Source organism: Phyllobates terribilis, unplaced genomic scaffold (assembly GCF_046119375.1).
Source record: "Phyllobates terribilis strain yellow unplaced genomic scaffold, ASM4611937v1 Scaffold_2__4_contigs__length_985480577, whole genome shotgun sequence".
Lineage (NCBI taxonomy): Eukaryota > Metazoa > Chordata > Amphibia > Anura > Dendrobatidae > Phyllobates > Phyllobates terribilis.
In genome coordinates this window covers 143900145-143917953 of record NW_027362762.1, presented here as the reverse complement: position 1 = coordinate 143917953, position 17809 = coordinate 143900145, and the positions used below count along the sequence as shown (strand labels likewise).

General features: G+C 46.0%; 1 protein-coding gene across 4 annotated transcripts in view; it reads right to left on the bottom strand.

Annotated features, from left to right (window-relative positions):
* TNS2 (tensin 2) overlaps positions 1-17809 on the bottom strand; it is a 180121-nt gene that overhangs the window by 146372 nt on the left and 15940 nt on the right. The window contains exon 1 of one of the 4 annotated variants that reach the window (XM_073662927.1): positions 2254-2470. The exons of the other annotated variants lie outside the window; for them this stretch is intronic. The gene's annotated coding sequence lies outside the window, so the exon portion shown is untranslated. Of the gene's footprint in view, positions 1-2253; positions 2471-17809 lie in introns of those variants that run through there. 4 annotated transcript variants of the gene reach the window in all.

Below are 17809 nucleotides of genomic sequence, written 5' to 3'. Positions count from 1 at the left end.
GTTAACCCCCAAGGTGGAGGGGTGCGACTGCCTGGTGTTGGGGGCCATCCATCATCTCCTCAGTGGAAAATATTATTTATATTTGGACATATATATTTTGTAAAGGCTGCTGTGGCCATATATTCCCTCGTCGCTCAGTGTTATGCCTTTGTTATTGCCGTAGACATTTACAATACCCTAGTCATGGAATATGGACTGTGATGTCTCGAGAATCGTAAACCAGCTCCATAATGGGGTTCTACAGGACATCTGTGTACACCTCGTTTATGGTATGTTCACATTTAGCGTTTTTGATGGGGTTTTTTTTCTGCATGAGAAACGCAGGCTATTACTAGAAAACTGTAGCATAAACACAAAATGGAAATGATGAATCAGAATCTGGCCAAGTCAAAAAAACACAGATATATTGAGTATTCATATATTTTTTCTTCTTGGTTTGATCGACTGCAATTCTTAACAAGACCACAAGTTTATCCCAGTACCCTTAAGGCCACGTTCACACGTTCAGTATTTGGTGAGTTTTTTACCTCAGCCAAAATTAGGAGTGGAACAACCAGAGAAAAAGTATAATAGAAACACATCACCACCTCTGCATTTATCACCCACTCCTGGTTTTGACTTCCAAATACTGATGTAAAATACTCATCAAATACTCAGTATGTGCACGTGGCCTTATGTATTGCTTAACTTTCCTCACAACAAGTTGCTGCAAATGATGTTATTTTCCAAGGAACATGGATGGGCTGAACCAGTGTAACCCAGCGGTATTAGTCCTACATTACGCTATTGCCTGCTAGATTTATGGCTTCTGTCCATTTAACGCACTGACATAATCCAGATGGGCACAACTCCAGGAGGATTGCATCCACAGCCCTCCGTCTATCAGTCGAGCTTCTTGTCTCTAATCCAGTGCTTCTTCCTACCATCATTAGTCACCACTATAGTACAAGTCATCCACATTTCTGCACATCCACAAATGTATAGACCTGTGGATGTGATAAAGGTGCTCATGCCCTGTTAGTAGTTGCCAGCCAACAATTATTGCTCCCATCCACCAGTTTAATGTATGGAGGCCACCAACAGATGAATGTCAGGGGGAAATAAGCATCTGGAAGGTCCGATTTTGAACTTTTGACCCTTTTTTGTCAAAAGGATAAGTTGCCCCCCAGAGATGTCTGACAGTGGCGCTCCCATAGACAACACAGGAGTGTTTGCAGAGTGAGTTCTCCTGTGTATGGGAACAATGACCGAACTATTTGCTGAACCATCATTTGCCTGACAGCGATCTAGTGTGTATGGGGGCTAAACAGCTTTCTGCTGGCAGCAGCTTATCTCCCTTGAGGACAAAAGGATAGGGCATATTGTGATTCAATAAGCCTGATCCTTTTTTTTCACAACATCTGCCAAAGAACATCGTCTTATCGTCCTATACAGATTAATTGGTCAGCCAGTTAAGTCGCATTTGTCAGCTTAGCTCCAAATCATGTGTACATGACCGTATTTTTGGTCCGAGCTCGATCTGAGAAAGCATCAGATCGCACTTGGACCAATATTACTCTATCGGGCCGTGGACATGTCCGATAATTTCCTCAGACCGATCCAGTTCAAGGAAAAAAAATCACAGAACACCTGAGTTGGATACGATTATTAGATAGCACTTGGCCATGCAAGTCAATGAGTCTGTGGAAAACACCAGACTGCACTCAGATGACATGTGAGTGCGGTCTGATTTTTACGGACTGACAGAATAGAGAGGCTAGATAAAAAAAATTTCCCATCTTCTCCTCATCCGAGAAAATCGGATCACACTCGGTTAGTAAAATAAAGCCCAAAAATACAATGAAGCTGAGACGAGGTGTAAACTTAAATCCCTTGGCTCCAATGCAAAATCAGTAGCAGCTTCCCCCACCTATCAAGTCACTTATGAGATGGGTTTGACAAGTGCCTTTACCCCTCAAGCTCCCGGACTCATGTCCGGCTGCTACGTCTCCAACCCCAATCACAGTATCCCTTCATGTCTAATTTGTGTTATGGAGGGACGAGCCATAATTCTGTCCCCCAAAAAATGGCACAAAAACCTGTCCAGAAGACATTTAGATGTGATCCCCAACAAATTAATAAAAAACTATTTCAATCATGCAAAAAGTCAAGATGTCTCCATTTTCATGTACAGTATAAGGTGTTTACTTAAAAAAAAATTGCAGCGGTTGGAAAAACAAACATAGGCGTCCACACAACACGTACAATACGCACCTTCACATGCTGATTGCTGCGAAACTCCAGATTTCATAACGGACAACAACGTCCTTTCATAAGTTCTTTTAATTATTTCCTTTTAAATCTCCCTTTTAGATTTTCCTTCCCACTTCGCTCTCTGCAGACGCCCTGGGCTGCAGGCTCTCCTCATCCTCAGTACTGGCACGGCTGACTCCAGAGCTCTACATTACCAGCAGATAATAGTGTGTCTGTGCTGTGTCCCCACGCCTGGATCAGAGGAGGGGGGTAATTAAAGGGTCTGCAGAGGGTCACTGTCCTGCCGGTCTACACCTCCTACTCCACATTTCTAATATTAAACTTTAGTATTGAAAAAAAGCTTCCTGGCTATTCTCTGATTCTGTTCCAGCTGCTGCTGTATATTCTCTATAATGACGGTAATACTCACTAGCCCACCTGTGACTATTGGTCCATATAGAAAAGGGTCATGCGAGCTGTAAAATCCATTAAATGTTGCCTAGGACAGTACATTATGGCCGCTTAGAATAGAAACTTCTCCTACATACTATTTTATACCAGTAGAATATTCCACGAACTGTCCTGACTCTCTCGCTCTGTAGCTTGCCATTCACTCTTGTACCTGAGTAGTTTGCATTCATCAGCATTCTACCACCACTATATGTACTGGGATATACTTTCCCTCATTTTCCAGCAAGCATTGCTCCTGTCATTGTCCAATGGCTCGCCTGTGCTGAAATTAAAGCCCGCCTCTCTGCTATGCTTGTAACCAGTGTGATGGCAGGAATACACCACTGTGTCATTATCCTGCTCCTTCGGATGCATATATCATTTTCTATAATGGACATTTTTAATTTTTCACCCAAAGGTAACACGATTCTCAGAAATCTATTTAATGTCATATTGGGGGTAGAACGTTGAACCCCAAAACATGTACCATATACATGTTTTTCATTTTCTTTTTTTTACAAGAATGGTGACCACTAGTGGTGAAACCCAGGTATCACCATGTTTTGGTTGGTGAGATCCCAGTAGAAAGAGTCTGAAAAGCCATCATCAAATGAAGGATGAATGGATGATGGTAGTTGGGAGACGCATCTTCCACCCCTGTGCCAACATTATCCATTGGCACTAGAATCAGCTTTCTACCGCTGGGCCTTCCATGGCGCTGGGCCAGATCCACAATGTGACACTCTTCTTTCAGACTCTTGAGGTTGCTAGAATTTTTTTCATATCCTCATGGGAAATACATTCTCCAGCTCACTATTCCCTGACTGATAGAGCAGGGTATTAAATATATGACAAAGAATTGAGAAAAGATGGTAATCTGATCCTGGACCCTAACTATGAGGGTTATTAAAAACAACCAATGGGTCCGAACTCAAACATATCACTCACTGCCTTGCTGAAAGAATAGTTATAGAAAATCTATCACCAGTTTTTTTCTGCCCCATATGAGAGCAGTATAATGTAGGAGCAGAGACCCTGATTCCAGCGATGTGTCACTTACTGGGCTACTTGCTACAGTTTTGATAAAAGTGTTTTCTCTGCTGCAGATCTACCAGTTCTCTGAATGCGGAGCTCTGTATAACCCCGCCCACATTACTGATTGGCAGCTTTCTGTTTACACTGTGCATAGGCAGAAAACTGCCAATCAGTGGCGGGGATGGGGTTATACAGAGCTCATAAGTACAGAGAACTAAATACAGCAGGTTTATTAGTCATCTAGTGATAATCTCCTGCTGATAAACCAGTGATTTTATTAAAACTACAGCAAGCAGCCCAGTAAACTAAGTAATACATCGCTGGAATCGGGGTCTTTATTCCTACATTCTGCTGCTCTCAGATTAGGTGGCAAAAGCTGGTGACAGATCTCCTTTAGCTGGTTCTCCCAGAAGACAATACATGTCACAATATGTAAAGTGGTTGCCCAGAATGGGCTGTGCTTAAAGCAGATCATCTAATCCTCATCATCATCATTTATATTAACGTATTTAAAGGGTTAGTCCATCATCATACATGGGTATTGTCGGATAGTATTTGTAATTACAAGCAATTTATTGCTGTTCTTGAGCTATTAAAACTTTTCTTCTGCATACAGCTTGGAGACCGACCACTGCTGGTAGAGAGCAGAATATGTGCACTGCTTACAAGCTCTTTCCTACTGAGCTTGTAAGCACTGTTATAAAGCTGGCCAAGATCGCTGAAGTGCGCTGTTAGCTCCTAATCTCGGCAAGCTTCAGTGCAGTGCTTACAAACTAGACAGCAGCGGCGGTCGTCGGTCTCTTAGGCAACGAGCAGTAAACAATATAAAAGTGTAGATATCTCAAGAACCGCTGTAAATTTTAAGAAGAAATCAATTACAAAAGTACTTGTTTTTCAAAGCGGTAGCAGCTTATAATAACCATTTAGGAAGATTGGAATAATCCTTTAATGCAGATAATGTCACAAAAGGCATTTAGCTGCTTAGTCGGTTGTTTTAAAGACATCTGAAGATTTGTGGACCAATGTCCAAGTACATGATGCAAATGTATTTCCCACTGGGAAACGTTTCGTTATGCCTGACATTGTGCTAGTTTTGGAGGCATTTGGTAAAAGCAATTTGATAAATGTAACAAAAACATAAATGGATTAGACAGATACCAGCCAGATAAAAATACAGGAGCATTGGAGAAGCGATGCTGGAGCGGCAGGAGATTGAAGAGGTCATCTCGGTATACATTAGCTTAGGTAAGAGCAGAGACCACCAAAGCTGAAGCAATCGAGCAGCTGGTACTGAAGAGGCAAGTATACTCTATTTCTTTTTTTATTTATCCTATTCAATACTATCAGCCACTTATTCACAACTTTGATATGCTAGAAAGTTTTACTTTTCCATTAGAGATTCTTATACTTGTGGTTCTTGCTCGATTGTGGGAGGTCCGCAGTGATGAGGCTGTTCTTTTCCAGTGATGACTCCACAAAAGTGTTACATTTTTTCCTCCAGGGGGATAATAGTTCACCAATCCAGCTGGAAATAGTGGTAATGTTACACATGACCTGCGAGGCCTAGCAGGAATACAGCTGTGGAGCATGAGAACATAGGTTTCCAGTGTCCATTCATCTTATTATTACAACTGTCCTCGCTACATTCGGCATCTCCGGTGTTATGAAATAATTCTGTATTACAGCAAGTTAATACTATCAAATATATAAAGACAAAGGCACAATGTTACTGGTTTAGAAGATGTCAGCCATGAGTCACCTTCCAGTCTTGGGAAATCTGATTTCCTTGTGGTCCTACAGTATTAGTATAGGAAGCGATTATGATTATTAATAAACTCATTAAGGAATTGCTATTCATCATTGCCAAACCAATTTTTGGAAATTCTCCTCTAATAGAATTGGAACTGTGATGTGCTAAGCACACTGCCAAAATCTTAAACGCATAAACATCCCCCTCGGGTGCAGGCCTTGTCCTTTTTACACCCTATTCCCTAACAGCGTTTATTTTGAAGGCCATGCCCCTTTTCACACCCTCAGACCTGCCCCTGAACATGGGTCTGGGCGACGGGGCTAAGTCCAATAACCCAGCATCCTGGCGCCATGCACAGAGAATATTCAGGGAGTGATACATACTATTAGGCTCCTATGACACCCTAGGGATTTGCTAAATCTTTCCGGAGTATAGGAGGCCTCCTAGATGTTCTAGGAGCATTGCCAGTATGCTGATTGGGAAATTTAAGGCTAGATTTAACTGGCAGCAACAAATCTGGCTATCCTAGAGGTAAGGATATAGCCAAAGGGTAGTAGCTTCGAGGTGTCAGGAAGGGTGCCAACAAGTCGCTCTGCCTTGGACAGGTTATTTAGATACAGGTCTAGGGCAGCAAACTGAAACTCTGACCTGAGTGAAGGATGGCATAGCTACCACTCTAGTCAGTGGTGTCGGCAGTACAGTGTGGACCGCCCACACTTCCTTTATCTACAGTGGCTTGTGAAAGTATTCACCCCCTTGGCATTTTTCGTGTTTTGCTACCTCACAACCTGGAATGTCATTGTTTTTTTTGATGGTTCGCATCAATTCATGTAAAGAACATGCCTACAACTGTGAACATTTGGTTTTCTTTTCATTGCGAAGCAAACCACAATTAGGATAAAATAACTGAAAACTTCAGTGTGCATAACTATTCACCCTCTAAAGTCAGTACTTTGTAGAGCCTCCTTTTGTGGAAATTACAATTGCAGGTCGCTTTGGAGAAGTCTCTATGAGTTTTCCACATCTTGCCACTGGCATTTTTCCCATTCCCCAAGGCAAAACTGCTCCAGCTCCTTCAAGTTAGATGGTTTCCTCTGGTGAACAGCAATCTTTAAGTCTAACCACAGATTCTCATTTGGATTAAGGTCTGGGCTTTGACTAGGCCACTGAAAAACATTTACACGTTTCCCCTTAAACCACTCGAGTGTTGCTTTAGCAGTATGCTTTAGGCCATTGTCTAGTTGGGAGGTGAACCTCTGTCCCAGTCTCAAATCACTCACAGAGTGAAACAGGTTTTGCTCAAGAATATCCCTGTATTTTGCATCATCCATCTTTCCCTTGACTTGGACCATTTTCCTTGTCCCTGCTGCCGAAAAACATCCCCACAGCATGATGCTGCCACCACCATGTTTCACTATGGGGATGGTGTTCTTGGGGTGATGAGCTGTGTTGGTTTTTGGTCTCATCTGACCACAACACCACAACACCTTCCTCCATACATTTGGGGAGTCTTCCACATGTATTTTGGCAAACTCAAAATGTGCCTTACAATTTTTGTGTGTAAGTAAAGACTTTTCTCTGCCCACTCTTCCATAAAGGCCACCTATATGGAGTGTATGGCTTATTTTGGTCGTATGGACAGATATTCCAGTCTCTGCTTGGGAACTCTGCAGCTTCTTCAGGGTTATCTTGGGTCTCTGTGCTGCCTCACTGATTAATGCCCTCCTTGCCTGAGCTGAGAATTTTGCTGGGCAGCCCTCTTTTTAAAGGCATGTTTGTTGTGGTACCATGCTCTTTCCATTTCATGATAATGGATTTGATGGTGCTCCAGGGGATCCTCAGAGAATGGGATTTTTTTTATAACCCAACTTTGACTTGTACTTCTCAACAGCTTTGTCCCTGACTTGTTTGGAGATCTCCTTCATGGTGGTGATTGGTTAGTGATGCCTCTTGCTTAATGGTGTTGCAGCCTCTGTGGCCTTTCAGAAAAGGTGTGTATATACTGACAGACCATGAGACACTTAGACTGCACACAGGGGGACTTCCTTTCACTAAGCATGTGACTTATGAAGGTAATTGCTTGCACCCAGACATTTTTAGGGGCTTCATAGCAAAAGGGGTGACTACATAACCACATGACAATTTTTAGTTATTTGATCCCATAAATATAATTTCACTTCACCAACTTAAGACTATTTAGTGCTGATGTATCACACACAAATCAGATTACAAAAATATTTAAACACAGGTTGTAATGTAACAAAATAGGTAAAGTCAAAGGGGGTGAATACTTTTGCATGCCACTGTATGAGAAGAAATTATCCTTTGGATATTGACAACTATCAGTTTCCAATGATGGTAAGCAGTAGCACATCCATGCTTGATAGTCAGACGTTCTTGTGAGCGCCCTTAGGTCAGACATAGATATAAAACGGGACATGGAGTTAACTGGACATGCGTCCTTCCTCCACTGCTTCACTGATATGGAACATCTGGTTGTCATACTTAACAATGATTCTTATTTTCTTTTCGGGAAATTGATTTTAATATTTAGATGTAAACATATTGACGCCTAGAGACTCATATATTGGCTTCTTTGTCCTAAAAGGGGGAACGTGACAAAATGTATTGCCATGGAAAATTATTATTGTGCACAGTTAAGTTACAGAACCCAGGGAGGGGAGCTGTGCCGAGCCCCATGGTGAATGAAGCCGAGGTGTGCATGCTCCATCTCATCTCCATTCATTGTGAGACTGCCAGCAATATCTGAGCACAGTCCCCTAGAGAATCAATGGAGCAGACGTCGAACATGCGCATCACTGCTCTATTCAAAATTGGGTTCTGAGAAGCCCCATTCCCTGGGTCCGAAGCCCCGTTCTCAGGATCACTGGAAATTGCCAGAGTACGGACCCAAAACAATCAACAAGTTATTCCTTATCCTATATATAGTGAAAAACTTGCGCATTTAGGAAATCTCCTTTAAGGCCTCCTTTACACGTCCATGTTTAAACATGTACATGAAAAAACGGTACAGGTGTCATCAGTGTGTCATCTGTGTGTCCGTTTTCACCATCAGTGTGTTCACCGTGTGTCAGTTATTACCATCAGTGTGTCATCAGTGTGTCCATTTTTACCATCAATGTCATCAGTGTGTCATCTGTGTCCGTTTTTACCATCAGTGTGTCCGTTTTTACCATCAGTGTGTCATCCGTGTGTCTGTTTTTACCATCAGTGTGTCATCCGTGTCTGTTTTTACCATCAGTGTGTCCGTTTTTACCATCAGTGTGTCCGTTTTTACCATCAGTGTGTCATCCGTGTGTCCATTTTTACCATCAGTGTGTCCTCCATGTGTCTGTTTTTACCATCAGTGTGTCATCCGTGTGTCCGTTTTTACCATAAGTGTGTCATCCGTGTGTCTGTTTTTATATCAGTGCGTCATCCGTGTGTCCGTTTTTACCATCAGTGTGTCCTCCATGTGTCTGTTTTTACCATCAGTGTGTCCGTTTTTACCATGGGTGTCATCAGTGTGTCATCCGTGTGTCTGTTTTTACCATCAGTGTGTCATCAGTATGTCTGTTTTTACCATAAGCGTGTCCGTTTTTACCATAAGTGTGTCATCCGTGTGTCTGTTTTTATACCAGTGTGTCATCCGTGTGTCCGTTTTTATATAAGTGTGTCATCTGTGTGTCCGTTTTTACCATCAGTGTTTCATCCGTGTGTCCGTTTTTCCCATCAGTGTGTTATCCGCGTGTCCGTTTTTACCATCAGTGTTTCATCCTTGTGTCCGTTTTTACCATCAGTGTGCCCTCCGTGTGTCCGTTTTTACCATCAGTGTGCCCTCCGTGTGTCCGTTTTTACCATCAGTGTTTCATCCGTGTGTCCGTTTTTACCATCAGTGTGCCATCCGTGTGTCCGTTTTTACCATCAGTGTTTTTCTGGTATGGATAAATAAATAAATGATAAAGCTTCTCCTATACTTTACAATGTTAATGTTAAACACTTACAGCAGACAGTCTGTACACTGAACACATCCGTGTGCTCTGTGTGTTTTTCCTGGACCCATAGTCTTGTATTGGCCCTTGTCATCCGTGCTGCCAGAAAAAAACATGTGCATAGTAGCATAGGTTATAATGAGTACATGTGATATTGAGGAAAAAACGTATGCCACACGTACTGCAAACACGGACGTGTGAAGGGGGCCTAACACAGACATACTAAACACAACATCGTCATGCAAGGATAGTGCACACAGTGGTGTAACAAAACATGGCTAATGTCCCAGAAAAGAGAGTATGCACATAGTGATATCATAGGAAAGAGGTGTTGCACCCAGTAATGGCACATAACAGGAATAATAACATAGTTAATACGGTTGAAAAAAGACACATGTTCATCAAGTCCAACTGAGGGATGGGGAAGGATAAAAGTAAGAGTCAGGGGTGTAACTATAAGGGTATGTGCACACGATGCAGAAATGAAGCAGAAAATTTCTGCATCATTTCTGCATCTCCCTGGCAGAAAAAAACGCATGCAGATTGTGCATGCGTTTTTCCTGCGGAATACATGCGGATTCACATGCGTTTCCGCATGTGGATTGACAAGCGCTTTCCAGGCGATTTTAGCATCACTTGGAAAGTGCTTGACAACTAGGTCACACTATATAAATCCATGCAACCGGCATGGATTTATATAGTGAGACCCGAGAGAATGGTAAAAATAAAAAATAAATGTATACTTTACCCTCCGATGGCCCGCGCTGTCCTGCTCAATCCGTTCTCCCTCGCCGGCAACTTTGAATTGAAAGACCTGCCGACGTCAGCGTCACTTGACCCGTCACATGACTCTGACGTCAGCGCAGGTCCTTCAACTCACTGCCAAGTGCCGGGAACCAAGCAGGAGCGGTGCGCGGGCCGACAGAAGGTAAGTATACATTTATTTTTTATTTTATTCTTTTTTTACAGCTTTTTTAATAGTACCTGGGTGTGGATGAGACTCTCCTCTCCTCCACACTCGGGTACCATCCGCACATTAGAACGCGCCAATAGCGCAAGTACAAATGCAGTCTTGCGGAATTGGCGTGTTCTAATGCAAGTCAATGGCGGCGAAAACGCCACATTTACGCAAAATTAATTGACATGCTGCGGATTTTTGAGCGCAGCGTTTACGCTGCGGAAAAATCCGCATCATGGGCACAGAACATGCGGATTTCAATTGGGGAACATTGCTGCCCTTCTACCATGCGTTTTAATGCGTTTACGCAACTGCAAAAACGCCGCGGAAACGCATTAAAAACACATCGTGTGAACTCAGCCTAATGGTTGCAGGGACAAGAGGGACTTCAGAGCACCCGAGTGGGATTGAGAGTGGGCAGCGCAGAGCAGGAGGGAGAAAGACCTAGTGTGAAGTCGGTCTAGTGAGGAACACAGGAAAGTGGGGTTCTGCCAGGCATTCCCAAATCACCTGAGGAAGAACTGAACCCCTGCCTGGTGAACATAACGCGACGCGGGAGGCTGTAAGCTGACAGTGCACCCTGTGGAACTAAAGAACTGTGAGTAAAGACACGGATGACTGCACCACACCGCCTCTGTTCAATTATTTCGTCTGCGCCAATACTCCCTCTCTGCACCACAGCGCCCAGCACAATCACCATCCATTATACCTTATACTGCCCTGGAGCTAAGCTCTACCTGTGGAGAGACACACCACCCCTGCTGCCGTAACACCAGCTCCAGAGGACTGCTCCGCAGCGGCGGCACCCCTTTTGCCGCATTCCACAGGTGGCGTCACGAACAATCCCAAAAACCCCATATAAAATTATTCCCCTTTTTAGTGACCGCCCTGGACCATGGACCGGGCCAGCCACCGTGATATTCCCCCAGACCGGCATCCAGAGGCCCGGCTGCCGAGTACCCCATGGCCCTGGGGGCGCGTCATCTTCTGGCGTCACGAACAGGATACGTGACCAGCCCGTACCGGCGGGTGAAGTGTGCCTAAAGAATTGTGTTATAATACTGAATGTGGCGCCCGCCCCAGAAGAACGGGCGCCATTATGTGCGTGCTAAAGGACAACAGTATGGAACCTCCCATCGTGGGCCGGGTCCCGGAATGGCGCCAAAAGCCAACCCTGCCCCTTGCAACAGTGACTGTCCGCATAGATGTGTCCGTCAAGGCAGGGAGGCCGTCACAGGGAGTGACCGACAGCAGATTGCCATGGGACCGCCCCCGAAAGAAGAGAGGAGGAGGAGAGAAGGAATGGAGACAGGGTGTGGTCTTAACCAGTCTAGACAGACCGCACCTGGCAGCCAGAATGGAAGGAAGCATAAGTCCAGCCTCCGCCTCTGGCCTGCCGCAGCGTCAAGTGACCCCCCTCACCCTGGAGGGAGATGTTGAGAAATTGTCCCCGGAGGACGTGGAGTTCCTCCAGAGCGAGGTCCTCGAGCTGGGCCAACAAGTGGAGCAAGCCCAGCAAGCAGCGGTCGCAAAGTGGAGGAGCGAGCTGCTGGAAAAATTGGCAGCACGGCGGAAAGCGACACCGGATGCCAGCAGCGGCACCCCAGCCCCGGCGGAGCTCGCGGAGAACCAGGAGGCCGTATGGAGTACAGGAGCAGGTAGGAAAGAATCCCCTATCCCGGGCGCTGCCAGCGCCGACCTGCTACTGGGCCTCTTTTCCCAGCGCTCCCCATATGCCGCCATGCCCTCTCTGGAGCAGCTACTCAGCCCAGAGCCTCCACCCCCGGGCGCTGACCCCGAGGATCTGCCATCTAGCGCCCTCCCGGAGCCTCCACTCCCGGGCGCTGAAGTCAGGGGCCTGCTGTTGGATGCCCTACCGGCGCCCCCACCTCCGGCACCCGAGTGGGTATACAGAGCTGGTCTTCGATTGGTCCGCCCGGTTTGAGGACCAGCAGCCGTGCCCGCTACTCCCGATACCAGCGGCCCCGGTTGCCTACTCAGCAGGAGAGGAGTTTTGCTGGGACAACCAGGGGGGGGACCTGATGGGGTTCCCGCAGGAGACCCAGGCTGAAGCCCTGCACAGGAAGGAGTTCTGTAGGCGGGAGCTCCGGCAGCTGGAAAAGGAGCCTGGACGCCCGGAACAAGGCCGCAAAAGGCACAGGTCCGTCAGGCGGAGTCGGCCCACCCCAGCCCCCGCGAGGAAGGCCTCGTGGTAAAGTTTAACCTGCAGGCTGGGTGGGGCTTTATCCGCAGTCCCAACTTTTAAAGGCACATATTTGTGAACCGGCGGGATGTGGAGCCCGAGCTGGAGGAAGGCCATCCCGACCGGAATCTGTATCCGGGGGACCGCGTCACGTGCACACGCCACCACGGGGAACGTGGGTGGTACGCCCTGCACGTGTACTGCATCATCGAAGACACCCCCCCGCAGGATATACCTTACGATCCGGCTGGGTCAGGGAAGAATCAGAAGTACCCCAGGCGGGGTCCCCACTATTAGTCCAGCCAGTGGGACTAATTGTGTACATAGTCACCTGTAAGGGTGCAGTAGTTAAACATTTGAAAATAATGTTTTAGAGTGTGTTTCTATCATTACCCGTCAGGGTATACAGGCTGGGGACTGTGAACAGCCAGACATTGATGTTGTAAATAGTTCTGCACTTCTTAAAGTGCACCCTATTGGTTTTATATCAGCAACAAATTACCTCAGAAGAAAAACCCGTTTGGCGTTGCGGAAGACGTGGTCCTGCACCAGGATCATCTATGCCCTGCAGCCACGCCCAGGGCCTACGTTGAGGGTTTGCGGACAGGTCCCTAATGCTGCTACTTGTTGCACCTGTTCAGGAGTAAAATGGACACCCGGTTACAGCATGAACTGTAACCTGTTACAAGAAACGTATGAAAAGTGTTTTTATAAAGTTTTGATAAATATAGCTTGCAACGTTAAAGTGTAGTGCCTCCCATAAAGGGAAGAAAATGTTTTCTAGTCTTATATGCGAATGCATTCTTAAAATTTTGCATGTCAATTTACCCTGTTTTGCTCTGTTCCAGCCCGCGGACGTGCTGTGTTTTACCAGGGGGGAATGTGGCGCCCATGAGGGTTCAGTCGCCACAGGGGTACTGCACCTCGCCCAGAGGTGTGGTGTCTCTCTCCTCTCAGGTAAGGAGGGAGTGCTGCTCGGAACCCCAACACCTGCATCCAACACTACACTACTCCAGGCCGGCAGGAAGGGCAAGACGCAATGTATGTTTTCTGCTGAGCCCTGACCCTGGCTGGAGTGGGGGGAACCCAAAGGTAGGAGGAACCAGTAGTGGGTGTGGGTGGAGGAAGTAGTTAGGGGGAGCACTTTGGTAGGAGTATATATAGGGAAGCCATCTTAGATAGTTCTGTGAAGGAGTGAATTGAGTAGAGGAGAGCAGTTCAGAGGAACAGCTCGGGACAGTTCAGAAGAAAAGTCCGGGAGCAGAATCTCACTAGGAGCTCTGCTCCACAAGTAGGGCCAGGACTGGAGGCCCAGGAGGGGAGCAGGGATTAGGCTCCGTTCTAGGAAGTGATCCTAGGGGGTACGACGAGTGCAGGACGGCACCCGTACGCCCCGAATCTGTCAGAAGACAGAGGGATCGTAAGCCGCATTCTAATCCCCAGGAGGGTCAAGCAGGTCCGGGATCCGACGCACAGGAGGGACTTCAGAGCACCCGAGCGGGATTGAGAGTGGGCAGTGCAGAGCAGGAGGGAGGAAGACCCAGTGTGAAGTCGGTCTAGTGAGGAACACAGGAAAGTGGGGTTTTGCCAGGCATTCCCAAATCACCTGAGGAAGAACTGAACCCCTGCCTGGTGAACGCAACGCGACGCGGGAGGCTGTAAGCTGACAGTGCACCCTATGGAACTAAAGAACTGTGAGTAAAGACACGGATGACTGCACCGCACCGCCTCTCTCCAATTATTTCGTCTGCGCCAACATTCCCTCTCTCCACCACAGCGCCCAGCACAACCACCATCCCTTATACTGCCCTGGAGCTAAGCTCTACCTGTGGAGAGCCACACCACCCCTGCTGCCATAACACCAGCTCCAGAGGACTGCTCCGCAGCGGTGGCACCCCTTTTGCCGCATTCCACAGGTGGAGTCACGAACAATCCCAAAAACCCCATAATAAAATTATTCCCCTTTTTAGTGACCGCCCTGGGCCACGGACCGGGCCAGCCACCGTGATATTCCCCCAGACCGGCATCCAGAGGCCTGGCTGCTGAGTACCCCACGGCCCTGGGGGCGCGTCAAAACCGTAACACAACAGGTGCACCTCACTGGCGTGCTGTGGAGATATGCAATAGATCAAATGATAGGGAGATAGATGGATATATAGATAAAATATAGATAGATAGATAGATAGATAGATAGTTACTCCTTGTCACGGCTGGTGGGCTCTCATGAATTAGCCAATCTATGTGCTAAGTACCTTCATTATTATAAGTGTATTCTATTTAGTAGTAATGTAGTTAAAATTTCATATTTTCAATGTTTGCATGCATCTTAGCGCTTACAGTGTGCTGATGTATGCTTTTGTTTGTTTAGATAGATAGAATATGGATAGATAGATGATAGATAATTATAGTTCTTATTGGAAAATAAGCAGCATCAGCAATTTCCACAGTAAGCATGAATTCATACATTACTATTAGTGTCCTCACTTTCTTAGATACTTTTCTCTCTGACATAACCATAAGGAACATTTCTAGCACCTGTCCAAGGAAAGGCTGGGAAAATACATCTTACTGTAAAAATTCTATAAATTTCCATTAAAGGCAACATGAATACGTAGAAGAGCAGAGACTGATACAGGACAGATCACTGGGGGGTGGACAGAAAAGTGAGAACATACAGACCACTGCTGCTGGGTCAGTGAAAGTACACTCACCACTGGAAGCGGAGGGTCAATGACAGTGTGCAGAGCACTGGAACAAGCGGGGTTAGGAACTGTATACACAGCACAAGAGGGAGAGGGATTAACAATATACAGAAAGCTGCAGGAAGTTCTGGGACAACTTGTTACAAGTTGCAGGCAGATGATTCCCGCTAAATGGAAATGACAGAAAATAAAGGAATAAAGCCATCTAATCATACCTGAATACAATGCTTTAGCAGCTCTGCAGGCAGAGATATAACTTGAAGCTCCTGGGGCCCAATGTAAAGTCCGCTACCTACCATTTACTTTTAAATACTTGAATGGGATCAATCTCGCCCATTCAAGTGAATGGGGTCATTAAAAAAAGGATAGTACTCGGATGCCATCCATGTGTCATCTGAATGCTGTCTGTTCTTTACTGATTAATTGGTAGTAGAAGCTCCTCTCTCCTGACATTGCTCATCTACTCTGCTATCACTTCAGTGCAGCAAGGAACATACACATCACTCTCTCCTTGCAGCTGACATTGTTACACAGCTATACCTGAGTGATGACATCAGCGAAGAGAGAGTGATTTGTGTGCGATCTCCTATGCTGACGTGATAACAGAGGAGACAAGCAATGTCATCAGCAGAGAGTGAGTGATTTGTGTGTTCTCCTGCTCTGATGTCATAGCTGAGGACACAAGCAATGTCAGAAGCCAGGAGAGAGTGATTTGTGTGCCCTCTCCTGCACTGAAGTGATAGTAGAGGAAAAAGCCATGTCATTAGCATGGAGGGAGTAATTTGTGTGTCCTCTCCTGCTCTGAAGTGATAACTGAGGAGGAAACAAGCAAGGTCAGAAGCGAGGAGAGAGTGATTTTTGTACCTACTCCTGAACTGAAGTGAGGGCTGACGGAGAAAGTGATTTGTGTGCCCTCTCTTGCACTGGAGTGATATTAGAGGAAACAAGCTATGTCATTAGCAAGGAGGGAGTAATTTGTGTGTCCTCTCCTGCTCTGAAGTGATAGCTAAGGAGGAAACAAGCAATGTCTGAAGTGAGGAGAGAGTGATTTTTGTGCCCATTCCTGAACTGAAGTGATGGCTGAGGAAACAAGCAATGTCAGTACCAAGATTGATTTGTGTACTTTTCCTGCACTGAAGTGATAGCTGAGGAGGAAAGAAGCAATGTCAGAAGCAAGGAGAGAGTGATTTGTGTGTCCTCTCCTGCACTGAAGTGATAGTAGAGGAAACAAGCAACGTCATTAGCGATGGAGTAATTTGTGCGTCCTCTCCTGCTCTGAAGTACGGTAATAGCTGAGAAACCTGTTTTTATAAACTCCGCTTTTCACAGGCTTGGAGTCCCCCGGACGCCAATAAATCCCCGCCTATGTGTTTATTATTCCCCCAAATACCCACCTATATGCTTAATTATCATATTCCCCCCCCTCCCCTGCACATCACAGGGCCCTGTGACGTGCACTGTGCTTCCTCTTGTGCCAGGCATGCACAAAGCGCCCCTCACAAAGAGCGCACTTTGCTTCCTCCCGGCCCCGTCTGCCTGTGCACTGCGCCGCAGGGTTCTATTGCGCAGGCACCGGGAAGTGACAGTGACCCCCCGGAACCTGCACAATAGAAACCTGTGGCACAGTGCACAGGCAGATGGGGCCGGGAGGAAGCAAAGTGCGCTCCATGTGAGATGCGCTTTGCGCATGCCTGGGAAGTCAGGGAACACAGTGCAGGGGAGGGGGGTGGGGAAATATAATAACTAAGCACATGGGCGGGGATTTCATGGATTAATAAACAGATAGGCGGGGATTTCTTGGCGTACAGGGGACGCCAAGCCTGTGAAAAACTGAGTTTATAAAAACAGATTTCTCTGCAATCACACCTCTACTATGGGCAATACAGGTATGTATAGATTTACTTTTCTATACCATGAATGTCCATAGTAGAGGTCTGATATCTCCAAAGTGGTGACAGATTCCCTTTAAGTGATAGTAAAAGGAGACAAGTAATGTCATCAGCGAGGAGAGAGTGATTTGTGTGCCCTCTGCTGCATTGGGACAGTGATCACATAACAAAGGTTTATCTTCAGACACCGCTGGGTCTAGGCAAGCCAGTGCTGTCAATCAACATAGGAGTGGCAGTTATCTAAATAAGTGGGTGCCATTTAGCTACAACAAGGGTGCACTGAGCACCTTTATTTACATATTACAATAAAGTTGTTTTTTGGGGGCAACAGAGGACCAGATTTTAGTTTGATGTGACTATTTGGGGTAACGTACTCCCTTCAAAATTCTATTAGCACCATTACTTCTGCATGATCTCAGTGGGCGCAAATGCAGCCGATTTTCCGAATAGGAAATGTGCTTAGTTTTACAGTACCTGCATTGTGCAGGAGATTTTAAGAAATCTCATACAGTCGATGGGGAGAATATTTGCATCTTGAATTAACCAGCACTGCGGGTTTCAAATCCGTATCAATTTATACTGTGGATGTTACTGTAGA